We start from the raw sequence: 13704 nt of genomic DNA, 5'->3' as shown, positions 1-13704 counted from the left end.
AACAACCTTGAATTGACAAGGAAAATAAAAGAGAATCTGAAAATAATATTTATTGAGGCCTCGTTTGGGAACGTAAAACGTACTTTTTTAGTAACTTTTTGACTTTTTGGCTAAAATATGATGTTAAAAAAACTAATATGTTTGGGATGACTTTTGGCTTTTTACGAAAAGATGTACAAAAAGTAGAGAGAAAATGGAATCTTTGACTTTTTGGTATAGGCTGTTGGTTTTTTGACTTCTTTAGTAACTTTTTGACTTTTTGGCTAAAAAAGCCACTTGCCAAACGAGGCCTGAATGAATAAGTTACTCATGTTGTAGGCTTTACGCATGTATTTATAATAACCTAAACCTAATACATGTAGAATAAGTAATTCTAAAATAAACTAAGAAATTTTAAATTATTACAAACAATGAAATCTAAGAGAATAATCCTAGTCAAAATTAAATTCCAAAATAATAAAAATATAAAAAATTTGATACTCTTGTTTTACATCATTCTTTCCCTTTAACAAAAAAAACCTTGCCCTCGAGTTACTATGGATCAAGACAACTTCATACGTTTGAGCTTGTCTGCATCTATCTTATAGTTAAGGATAATCTTTCACATACTTGACTTTGAAAAAGTGTAACTCCTCTTGGGATGATTGTTGAATGCATATGTTGCATAAAGGATACTTGCTCCCATCTAGGCCTGTAAATGGATCGGATTCGGATCGGATCTGTCAAAATCCGAATCCGATCCGATTAAGACAAACCCGAATCCGATCCGAATCCGTTTAGTCTATATCCGATTGTAGATATCCGAATCCGATAATTTCGGATATCCGATCCGATAATCCGATCCGATCCATTTATTTATTTATTGAGCTACGATTTTATATAATTTGATTTTTTATTTTTATTTTTTTCATTTTGTGTTTTTTTCATTCAAATCGAGAATAATCGGATCGGATTATCGGGTCGGGTCGGATTTTGCATATTCAATCCAATTAATAAACGGATTAAGCGGATTCGGATTATCGGATCAGATTTTTTGTAAACGGATTCGGATTATCGGATCGGATTTGGGTCGGATTCGGATTAAATCCGATCCATTGACAGCCCTACTCCCATCTATGTGCATTCTCTCATAGTTCTTTCAGGAAAGGACGATTCTTTGAATTCTTAAATAACTTACATAAACAATTTTGGCATCTTCTTAAAAACCCTTCTTTTCATTAGTTCGGTCAAGGGCGTAAACTTTAGTAGGTCAAGGTAAATAACTAAGAGCATAGTCAAAAAGTGGATGCACACCTTTGTTTTTAATTGCACTGCCCAATAATACAAGAACAAACTCCTGCGCTGTGGTAACCCCTCCAATTTTCCTCCGTAATTAAGACATCAGTTGGTGAATAATTTGAACTACATAATTTGATCTCATCTTGCAATTTGACATTTTTTTTTTTTGTTGACGAATCTTCACTTTCCATAACAAGACTTCCAACTTTTGCAATAATGTCTTGGATTTTTTCTTGGTATACTTTCAAGACTTTTTCTTCATTTATTCCTTGGACACGAGACAATATAGATTTGTCTTCAAATGTAAGCTCTTCAAGGATAGTTTCGACATAAGTATTAATAGTATGGTGCTTAGGCTTGTATTTTTCCTCCAATAATTGCTTATAATTCCATGGCAAAAAATTCTCCATTATACGCCTTTTCATTCTTGACCATGAACGAATACGCACCTTGCCTTGTTGCTCTCTTGATGATTGCAAATCTAACTACCACCATAGTGCAGGACCTGTAAGCTTTGATAACACATAACTCTACTTTTATTTGTTTAGAATATTCATATTTCAATATATATATATATATATATATCTACTATCCAATCTAGAATATCTTAAAATATTCACCACCACTAAAATTTAGGTAAATTTTCATAATACCTATAATCTCGATGATAAGAAAAGTCCCCGAGGTTTGGTTACGACCTGTCCGAAGGCAACCATGGTTATGAACTGCCCCTCGGGAAGACCTCGCTCCGACACCAATTGACACAGTGGTAATGGAGGAAGGAACTAATTATCATTCTAGGAGACAACATGGGCTTGATATCATTCTAGAGTAGATGCTGATTTATTGAATCCACAGGAACAGCCTTGAATCCACAAAGAAAATAAAATAGAAACTCTCCGAAAACAATATTGATTAAAAGAATAAGTTACTCATGGCTGTAAGCTTATGCATGTATTTATATTAAACTAAACCTAATACTTGTAGAATAAGTAATTCTAAAGTAAACTAGGAAACGAAACTTAATACAAACTAAGAAATCAAGAGAATAAGAAACTAAAAACTCTAGACTATTTAACATACTCATAGTCAAAATCTAATAGCAAAATAATAAAATAAAAATATAAAAATTCTGAAACTTTTGTTCTGCTACATTGCTGTTTCTAGGATTGTCTTTATGAGAGATTCAGCCAGAAGAATTTATCCTTTCCTACTGTTGCTTTAAATTTGATGCTCTATGTCAAAGTCATAAAGGACATTATTAGGGGTCATGATTTTCATAGAGGTATTGACATCTTTATGATTTGAATGTTGTTTGGCAGTCATGATTAGTATGTAATGAGGTGTAATTGAAAAAAAACTCTAAAAGAATATTCAGTTTATGCTAATTACTATACAATTTTTTTATACTATGTTGTAGGACTTACCTGGTGTCTGGAGTCAGCAAGCAGATCCAAGTCAATGGAGCAGCACCTATTATGGTTACGGACAAGGTTATGATGCCTATGGTTATGGGACTACGCATGATCCTTCATTATATGCATATGGTGCGTACCCTGGTTACACGCAGTACCCTCAACAGGTATGATGCTTTTAAAGAACATTGTTTTTTCCCTTTTGCTGGATGTGCTGCCCAGATTGTTCCACAACCTAGATAACATACAACTGGACTGTTTTTTGATGCCTTATTTGTAGGAAAGTTAATTTTTTTGTGGAGCCTGTTTTTCATCTATTATATACTTAGTTGTGGAACAATTAAAAGCATTGTAGGACACACAAACCAATACTATTAAACCTTGTTTTTGCTCGCATTTCTGTAATGAGAATATTTTAAGAAGAAAAATAAGTGTTCAACTCAAAATTGGGAATTTTTTTAGAACATTGGATGGCCGGAGCCAAAAAAACAATGGGAAACAAAAACAACTAAACTAACACCTCTTCTCATGGTTTCATTACCCAAAGCATCCCAACCAGCTACAGTTAAATCGAGAGGGGCTGTTTTCTCAATATTTGCGACCTGATTGATAGATGAGGAAATAGCTTCCTTGGACAATTGATCTGCGCACCAGCTAGCTTCTCTCCAAACCAACACCAGGTGACACTGCTGTTCTTTACGCACGATCTCTGCAATGTTGTTGCAAGTATTATAATTGGGTTTCATCAAGTGCAGTTGCTGAATTGCCTTGAGAACCTCTGCTGAATCCGTCTCAAGACTCTCAAATCTCAACAATTACCTGATGATAACAGTTTTAGTTTTTAGATTCCTTCCTTCATTAATTTCTTACTGTCCTGATAGCTAAGGGGTTTTTATTTACACAGATTTAGTGCCCTTTGCCTTTCCTTCCATCAAAAAGAGAAGAGATGATCAATGTGCCGTCTTCTATTGATGTGATCATGATCTTCCTGAAATTCTTAATTGGGTATCAGTTGTGGAACCACCAGGATTTGTCATGGTCATCCTTCCTTGACACAACATCTTTTATGTTTGTTAGTTTTTGAAAAAAAAAATCGAACCTTCATTTATCATCCTTTTATGTAAAGGACCTAATTAATAACTACTGCTTCAGTATCTAACCAGTAGTCTCTACAAAATTGTTGCCGAAATTGTGGCGCCAAGACCAAGAAACCTATCCCAATTTCAGATGACCAGATAGCTTCTCAGGAAATCAAATCTCAGATTTCATGTGGAATTACAGTTGGTGAATCCTGGAATCGTATTGAAAGTGGACATGGAAATAAAGTTTGTGAACATGTTAATTCAGGATTTCTACTTTGCTTTTAGGCTGTGTTTGGATTATGGATTTGAGGAGGGATTTGTGAAGTAAAGGAAAAGTGGAGGGAAATGTAATGAAATATAAGCACTCTCTTTTCTTTTCTTTTTTTTTCTGTCCTCTTTTCGTTTCTCTCAGCATATAAATGATCCAAACACAGACTTATGCAAGCATGTGATTTTTGGGCTAGAGGGAGAAGTGTTTGCCTTTCTGTGTATGTACTTGTTACTTTTCTTTGCCTTGTGATGGTGCTTGAAGCATTGACATGATATCTGCCAAGTTTGCCACTTCATCCCTGCTTTGTACAGTTGGTGATGCTTTATGTAGGCTTCTGTGAAAACCAAATGATCTCAAAGGGAGTTTTATGCCACGGGAAAGTGATCTATGTAAATAGAACTTGCAATTTTGCAGACAAGTTGTTGTATATGAAGCTTGATGTACCATTTTCTTTCTTGCATTCTTATGTGTTCTTACATAGCCTCAAGTTTGATAGTTAACCTCGGTGTTTTGAGTTATTTCTGCCTGTAGCCTGATTGGCATCTATTCTAGGTTTTATGACTATGTTTTGAGTTATTTCTGAAGCTCCAGCTGGAATGAGGAATTTCCGCTCAGTGTGGTGATTCCTTGTAGGCTGGCTGTGAGGGAGGCATGATAAAAATTTCAGCTCTGGTAGGAAGGATGAAGAGTGAGGATGTACCTTGCTCTTGTTTCTCTCTCCCCCTTTCTCATAATTACCTAATCGCCAATTTTTTTGTTGATAAATCAGAGGAAAAACCTAATCTTCATTAGCTATCTGATTATCTTTAATCTCATGACTTGGATGGAGGAAGATGAACTCTTAATTAGTACATAGGATTTTTTATGAATCCTTGAAGCCATTGGTTGTGAACATGTATTTGTGAGAATATATATGGCATGTTGTGTATATATGGCATGATTGTGTAAATAGGAATTAGATTGTATTTCCTTTTTCAGTCATAGATTTAGAGCTATATAAATTAATGAACTCTTTGTAAATTGCTACAATTTAATATACAGAAAAGCTTTCAGGATTCTTACATGGTATCAGAGCAAGATCTGAAACTCTCGCCTTCCTCAAATCTTTTCTGGTTCGTTTGAGTTCTTTGGTTCTGCTTTTTAAATTTGTGCAACCCATCTGAGCTTGAATCGCAACCTATCAAGTTGTGAATCATCTGAGTTCGAATCGCACTCCCCAGATCACGATTCTCTGGTTTGTCTTGGTTGTTCAGTCGTCTTCAGTCATTTGCTTTGACCCTCTTTGGTTCATTGTTCATCCTGGACCTCGCGACATATCTTTCTCTTGTCCATCGTTGGTTGCCTTCGACGTGGTTGGATTCGTCATCTGTTCGTCATTGTTGATCTTCGATCACTGGTTCCACTCATAGTTCATCGTCTGTGCAATCGCCTCTCACGCCGAAGGGTTTGACTAAAGTGACTCGCCTCTTCTCTCTGTTTCACTGTAACGCCTTCAAAATAAACCCAAAATCATACATTCGTGATACAAAAAGAGATATCATATTACCAACATCAGAGTATTCTTACAAGAAATATTACATGTTGACAACAAAAGTAAATGCCCTACCCTACAGGCTTACAATTTTCCAAGTCAACACTTGGGTTCAACAAAAATAGAGTTTCAACTCCTTACACAAAATAAGCTCTTGGCTTAATATACATGTAATACACAAAATAATCACAAAAAGGAAGCCTTCAGCTTCTACAACCTCTCAAGCTACATCCTTGGAGGCGGCACATCACCTGCACCTGAAAATGATGTTCCATATAGGGTGAGCCAACGCCTAGTAGAGATATGCTAAACATAGTATGAGCAATAACTAAAACATTAGCATTTGATAAATGTTACCACCTATGAATCAACTTACAACATTACCCAGTTCCATGACAAATATGTCCATGTTTCATTCCACTTTCCTTTACTTAACAAATTTTCGATTTATGAACATGGCTCAAAACCTGGCCAAACAATTTAATGAGACTACAACTCATATCAAAGCACTTCCTTTTCAAATGAGTTAACAACCCATATCAACAATACTTCAATTTCAAATGAGATAGCAACTCATAATAAAATACATCCATACTTCACAAATGATACACAGATTTGCTGTATCAATGGAGTCCATCCCCTATCTCCTCCCAAATAACGTCCGGTTTAGGAGTCTATCCCCTATCTCCTCCCAAACCGTGGAGTACATTCCCTATCTCTTTCCACACAATGCAATGTATATAAACACTTATCATATACAAGATCAATCAATACACATATTCAATGTATTATTCCAACCGTCATATTCAATGACATATTCAACGTGATTAGTTTCAGTTTTCCCTAATCAACATACAGTGTCTACAACAATCAAGACTATCCTCCGCCGATAGCCTAAAGCAATTATTTCTAAACAGATAATAAATGCATTAACAGATAAATTATCAATATTTTCAAAAGTGAGTGATTAATCAATCCAACTCCACCATTCTTTCTCATAACTTCTCAATTTCACTATTTCCAAGCCAATTTCATTATTTCACAATGAAAGTAATTAATCACACTAATGACCTAATAAAATCCAAATATGGCATTTTCCCCATTTTTCCCAATATTGACCCAAAGGTCCAAATATCATTAATAAACGTTCATAACCTCATTTTGAGACCCACATTCACATACATAGTTCAAAAAGAACAAAACCCCTCTTTTCAATATTTCAAACCTCAAACCCTAACTTCTCAAATCAAACCATTTATACAAAATGCCCAACATCTATGTTAAAGATCATAAAAATGAATAGTTATCCCTACCTCAAGAGATGAGACCAAATGGAGAAGATGAAGAATTTCGAAGGTGCTCCAAATCCCAAGATTTTCGAATCAAAATGAAAAGCAAGCCAAACCCCACACTTTTTACAAAGGGCCAAGGGTGGAAGATCACTCAAACTAGATCAAACCTTAGAGAGAAGTTGAAATCTAGAGAGAGGAGCTCTCTAATGGAGGTTTTGAAAAGTTAGAGAGAGAAAAGGCACCGAAAAAGTGATCCAAAAAGTGAAATCCTGAACTGATATAAAACCAGGTCCGCTCGAGCGTGGGATTCCCCGCTCGAGCATCAGACACAGACTTACGCTCGAGCGTCAAAAGTTCCCCTCGAGCGCCGGATGCACACTTCCAGAAGTTTTGCAGTCGATGTTCCCCGCTCGAGCGTGAAAGTGGACGCTCGAGCGTCCAATGGCCTGCAGAACAAAATACTGAGAGATGAATAATCACGCTCGAGCGTCAAAATGCCCGCTCGAGCGGAGAAGCAAAAACAGAGGGCCCGCTCGAGCGTGAAGGCCAAAATCTGGGCATCAACTTTTGGTTTCTAAACACAACCAACCTGTTACAAATCTGCCTAACACATCCTAAAACTCATATTAAAAGAATTGAAGGACGGGAACAAGATATAAACGACAACCAACACCACGGAACCTAAGTTCGGAATACTATACAACAAAGGGGAAAACCCGGGATCGCTATAACCTCCCCCCTTAAAGAATTTCATCCCCGAAATTAGATACGAGTTTCAAAAACAAGAATTTTCAATTCTCAACAACATTACAATTCCATATAGCCCATCTTGACCCATTACCGGTCATCCCATCTCTTTTCAAGAGGCAAATTACAACAAATGTTACAACATGCATTATCAACATGCATTTTCTAAAATCCAACAATTTCCAATATCATAATCCACAATTCCAAAATATGCAACGTTAATAACATACTTGCATTTCTACAACATATTTAACATACACAATGTTAAAATAAATTTCCATTCTCGAGGCATGCTCAACCTTCACAATATTTTCATAAACAAAACATATACAATGTTTTACAACTTAAGACATATCCAATACTGTTAAAGTTTATCAATACAACAAAACTTCCAATACATGTTTAAACATTAACAAACAAGTCCGGATATTTCTCACGGACATCCAACTTACGTTCCCAAGTGGCTTCCTCAACCCCGTGATGTTTCCACAAAACTTTTACACAAAACTTTTACCAAGGGTATCGTCTTGCCTCGCAAGACCTGATCTCGCCTATCCAAAACCCTCACCAGTCTCTCCTCATACGAGATATCCTCATCAACTTCTAAGTCGGTCCAATCCAATACATGAGACGGACCCGGCTTGTACTTCCGAAGCATACTAACATAAAACACGTCATGCACTCCGGACAATTGCGGCGGCAAAGCTAAACGGTATGCAACCTCCCTAATCCTCTCAAGGATCTCAAAGAGACCAATAAATCGAGGGGACAACTTCCCACTCTTCCCAAATCTCATCAAACCCTGCCTAAGTGATATTTTCAAAAAGACGTGATCACCCACCTCAAATGCCAAAGGCCTCCGTCTACGGTCGGCATAACTCTTTTGGCAACTCTGAGCTGTAACAAGCCTCCTACGGATAAGCTCAATTTTCTCTGTCATTTCCCTCACCAACTCCGGGCCCAACAAAGGTGCATCACCCACCTCGGCCCAACACACCGGAGACCTACAAGGTCGGCCATACAAGGCCTCAAATGGTGCCATACCAATACTCGATTGGAAACTGTTGTTATAAGCAAACTCCACTAAGGGCAAATGCCTCTCCCACGACCCACTAAAGTCAAGGACACAACCTCGAAGCATATCCTCAAGGATCTGTATAGTACGCTCGGACTGTCCGTCAGTCTGAAGATGATAAGCCATGCTAAAGGTCAATCTATTGCCCAAGGCATTCTGCAAACTCTGCCACAACTTAGCCGTAAAACGTGGATCTCTATCTGAGACGATCAACACTGGGACCCCGTGCAACCTCACTATGTCCCGAACATACAAGTCAGCAAGATGATCTACCGAATCTCTCATGCGCATAGAGATAAAGTGCGCCGACTTAGTCAACCGATCTACAACCACCCAAATAGCATCACTACCCCGCCGAGTCCTCGGAAGACCTACAACGAAGTCCATAGTGACATGCTCCCACTTCCACTCGGCAATAGGCAAGGGTTGTAACAAACCCGCTGGCCTCTGATGCTCGGCCTTCACTTGCTGACAAGTAAGGCACTTCGATACAAAAACTGCCACATCTTTCTTCATACCCTGCCACCAAAACTGGCGACCCAAATCACAATACATCTTAGTGCCTCCCGGATGCACCGCAAGACGCGAATGATGAAACTCTCGGAGTACTTCCTCTCAGCAAGACTCCGGCACAAATAAACGGTCTCGGTATCTCACACTCAGGTCGAGATACACAGTCAAACCCTTCTCAGCCTTCCCACTGGAGATCTTCTTCCGAAGGGATTCTACCTCAAGGTCACCTCTCTGTGCCTCTTAACACTCGATTTACAAGTGTAGGCTGCGCAACAACAGAAAATAAGGCCGCAGACTCAACAAATTCACCCAGAAGCAAATCAAACTCGCCAAGTGCACCCAACATTTTCCACTCTCGGATGGCTATACAAGCTACATCACTAATGGATTTCCTACTAAGGGCATCGGCCACAACATTGGCCTTTCCCGGGTGATAGTGCAACTCGAAATCATAATCCTCAATGAATTCCATCCACCTCCTCTGCCTCAAATTCAAGTCTCTTTGTGTAAACAGATACTTCAGACTCTTATAATCCGAGAACACCTCGAATCTTTCACCATAAAGGTAGTGCCTCCAAATCTTCAAGACAAAAATCACAGCTGCTAACTCTAGGTCGTGTGTAAAGTAATTCCTCTCGTGTATTTTCAACTACTGCGAGCCGTAGGCTACTACTTTCCCCTCTTGCATCAGCACACAACCCAAACCCTCTCGTGAAGCATCACAATAAACCGCATAGCCCAAACCTCTCTCCAGAATAATCAAAACCGGAGCAGTGGTAAGTCTAACTTTCAACTCTTTGAACGACTTTTCACAAGTCTCACTCCATACAAACTTGACCCATTTCTGCGTCAATCTAGTCAAAGGCGAAGCTAGCTTGGAGAAATCTTTCACAAACCGGTGGTAATACCCAGCTAATCCCAGAAAACTGCGGATCTCAAAAACACTCTTAGGCTGTGCCCAATCCTGCATTGCCTCTATCTTGGATGTATCAACGAACACCCCTTCCCCGAAGACTACATGGCCTAAGAACTTAACCTCTCTTAGCCAGAACTCACACTTCCCAAACTTAGCATACAGCTTATGGGCTCTAAGCAACTCAAGCACCACTCTCAAGTGTTTCCCGTGCTCCTCCTTCGAAGGTGAATAAATCAGAATGTCGTCCACAAGACGACCACAAAGCGATCTAAGAACTCCTGGAATATCCGTTCATCAAGTATATAAACACTGCCGGTGCATTGGTGAGCCCAAAAGGCATCGCCAGAAACTCATAGTGGCCATACCGCGTACGGAATGCCGTCTTCGGGATATCTTCCTCCCTGACCCTCAACTGGTAGTAACCCGATCTCAAGTCTATCTTAGAGAAACAACGGGACCCCTTCAACTGGTCAAACAGATCATCTATACGGGGCATAGGGTATTTATTCTTAACCGTAGCCCGATTCAATTTCCGGTAATCAATGCAAAGTCTCAAAGTCCCATCTTTCTTCTTAGCAAAGAGGTCCGATGCTCCCCACGGCGAAGTACTAGGGCGAATGAAGCCCTTATCTAGCAATTCCTGGAGTTGAATCTTCAACTCACTCAACTCAGCTGGGGCAAAACGATATGGTGCCATAGAAATCGGCGCCGTGCCGGACACTAAATCAATAGAGAATTCTACCTCTTCATGGGGTGGCAAACTAACAAGGTCCTCGGGAAAGACGTCCGAGTACTCACAAACTGCTGAAAATTGTGTTCATGCATATAATATGATAGTGGTGTTGGTGGTAGATAGTGGCATGTATAGAATATGATAGTGGTGTTGGTGGTAGATAGTGGCATGTATATAATATGATAGTGGTAGATAGTGGTAATATATAATATGTAAGTGGCATATAATGGGTTATGATGATGTTTGTAATATCTCCTATATAAGGAGTGTCATTTGGTCTTGTAAGATAAGAAGTTTTGAATATAACAGAAATATATTCCTTCTTCCTCATATTTTCGGAGTTCTTTTTCTTCATATTTTCTAAGTTGGTATCAGAGCAACAAAAAACATAGCAGCCCTAAAACCGTCATAGCCATGTCGGAAGTCACGTCCGGAACCACTTCAACCCCTGCCGCTGCCATTCCGGTGAAAACGTCCAACTCTCACTCTGTCCAAATCACCACCATCCGCCTAAATGGTGATAATTTTCTCCGCTGGTCACAATCTGTCCGGATGTATATCCGTGGGCAAGGAAAGATCGGTTACATCACTGGTGACAAGAAGGCTCCTGCTGTTAATGATCCACTGTTCGACAATTGGGACGCTGAAAACTCCATGGTTATGACATGGTTGGTCAATTCTATGGAGGAGGATATAAGCTCTAATTACATGTGCTATACTACTGCACAAGAATTGTGGGATAATGTTAGTCAGATGTATTCTGACCTAGGAAATCAATCTCAAGTTTTCGAATTAACTTTGAAGTTGGGAGAGATTCGTCAAGGAGATGATTCCGTCACCAAATATTTCAATTCGTTGAAAAGGTTGTGGCAGGATCTTGACATCTTCAACACATACGAATGGAAATCGGTTGACGACTGCAACCACCACAAGAAAACTGTGGAAGACAGCCGTATTTACAAGTTTCTTGCCGGCCTCAACATTGAGTTCGATGAAGTGCGAGGAAGAATTATTGGCAGACCTCCTCTCTCATCCATTGGCGAAGTATTTGCCGAAGTCAGAAGGGAAGAGAGCCGAAGGAGCGTCATGCTTAAGAAAAAAGGTAATGGTGAATCAATTGAAATTTCTGCTTTAATTAGCGATGCTGCGGCCAACAAGGCTGCAAATTACCAGCGCAGGTTTGATGATAAGCCACGGGTCTGGTGTGATTTTTGCAACAAGCCTCGCCATACACGCGAAACGTGTTGGAAGATTCATGGCAAACCTGTCAACTGGAAAAGCAGCAAACAAGGAGAGAAGAATCGTGGCTTTCCTACCGCTAATGAAGCCGATTCAGGTCCCTTCAACAAAGAGCAGATTGATCAACTCTTAAAGCTGATAAAATCCAACTCCTCAACCGGTACTCCTAGTGTTTTGTTGGCACAAACAGGTAGAAATCCTAAAGCCTTCTCTTGCCTAAACTTCTCTCCGTGGATCATAGATTCCGGTGCCTCCGATCACATGACTAGTTTTTCCCATTTATTTAGTACCTATTTCCCTTGTTCTGGTCATGACAAAATCAGAATAGCCGATGGTAGTTTTTCACCTATTGCAGGAAAAGGATTTATTAAACTAACTGAGAAAATTAATCTCAATGCTGTTCTTCACGTCCCCAACTTAGCCTGTAACCTTTTGTCTGTCAGTAAACTATCTAAGGATTCTAATTATCGTGTTACATTTTTTGAATCCCATTGTGAATTTCAGGACCAGAACTCGGGGATGATGATTGGGCGTGCTAGGATGCTTGAAGGTCTTTACTACTTTGATGAAGTACCTGTTAGTAATAAAAAAGCTCAGAGCTTTAATAGTACCAGTTCAATCTCTGTTCGAGAAAAAATAATGCTATGGCACTATAGGCTAGGACATCCTAGTTTTCTTTATCTGAAACATTTATTTCCAGAATTATTTAAAGGGATTGATTGTTCTTCTTTTCATTGTGAAAGTTGCATTTTTGCAAAATTTCATCGCTCTACTTATTTGCCAAAACCTTACCAGGCTTCAAAACCTTTTTATTTGATTCATAGTGATGTTTGGGGCCCTTCTAAAATCACTACTCTTTCTGGTAAAAGATGGTTTGTTACATTTATTGATGACCATACCCGCTTATGTTGGATTTATTTGATGAATAAAAAATCTGACGTGAAAAATTTATTCACAAATTTTTACAATATGATTGAAAACCAATTTCAAACCAAAATTGGAATTTTACATTCTGATAATGGAACAGAATATTTCAATGAGCAGTTGGGTGAGTTTTTGAAAAAAAAGGGGATTTTTCATCAATCTACATGTCGGGATACCCCTCAACAAAATGGCATTGCAGAACGAAAAAATAAACATCTACTTGAAGTAGCACGTGCTATAATGTTTTACATGCATGTTCCTAAATATTTATGGGGTGAAGCAATTTTAACAGCCTCTTATTTGATAAACAGGATGCCTACAAAGGTGTTAACATACAAAACACCTTTTGATTGTCTCAAAACTTTTTTTCCTGACACGAGGTTGTTTTCTGATTTACCCGCCAAAGTTTTTGGATGTACTGCCTATGTTCATGTTCCCAGTCAATTTCGTTCAAAACTTGACCCCCGTGCTATAAAATGTGTTTTTTTGGGTTATTCCTCAAACAAAAAGGGGTATAAGTGCTTCGATCCTCAAAACAAGAAATTTCATGTGAGTATGGATGTGTCATTTGTGGAAACAAAATCCTATTTCCCCAACACTTCTCTTCAGGGGGAGCCAAGTGGAGTAGAAGACCGTTTTTGGGATATTTCTATCCCGCTCCCCAATGTCATTTATCCTACACAAAAAC

At 38.8% G+C, this 13704-nt stretch overlaps 1 pseudogene across 1 annotated transcript in view; it reads left to right on the top strand.

The window, feature by feature from the left end:
- LOC114323082 (polyadenylate-binding protein RBP47B'-like) overlaps positions 1 to 13704 on the top strand; it is a 52729-nt pseudogene that overhangs the window by 24569 nt on the left and 14456 nt on the right. Inside the window, exon 6 of the transcript XR_014340827.1 lies at positions 2699 to 2860. The product of XR_014340827.1 is annotated as a polyadenylate-binding protein RBP47B'-like (transcript). The remainder of the gene's footprint in view (positions 1 to 2698; positions 2861 to 13704) is intronic.

This window comes from Camellia sinensis, chromosome 9 (genome assembly GCF_055761805.1).
Source record: "Camellia sinensis isolate YWXY chromosome 9, ASM5576180v1, whole genome shotgun sequence".
Classification (NCBI taxonomy): domain Eukaryota; kingdom Viridiplantae; phylum Streptophyta; class Magnoliopsida; order Ericales; family Theaceae; genus Camellia; species Camellia sinensis.
The sequence above is the reverse complement of the archived record's forward strand: the minus strand, read 5'-3'. Positions and strand labels throughout refer to the sequence as shown.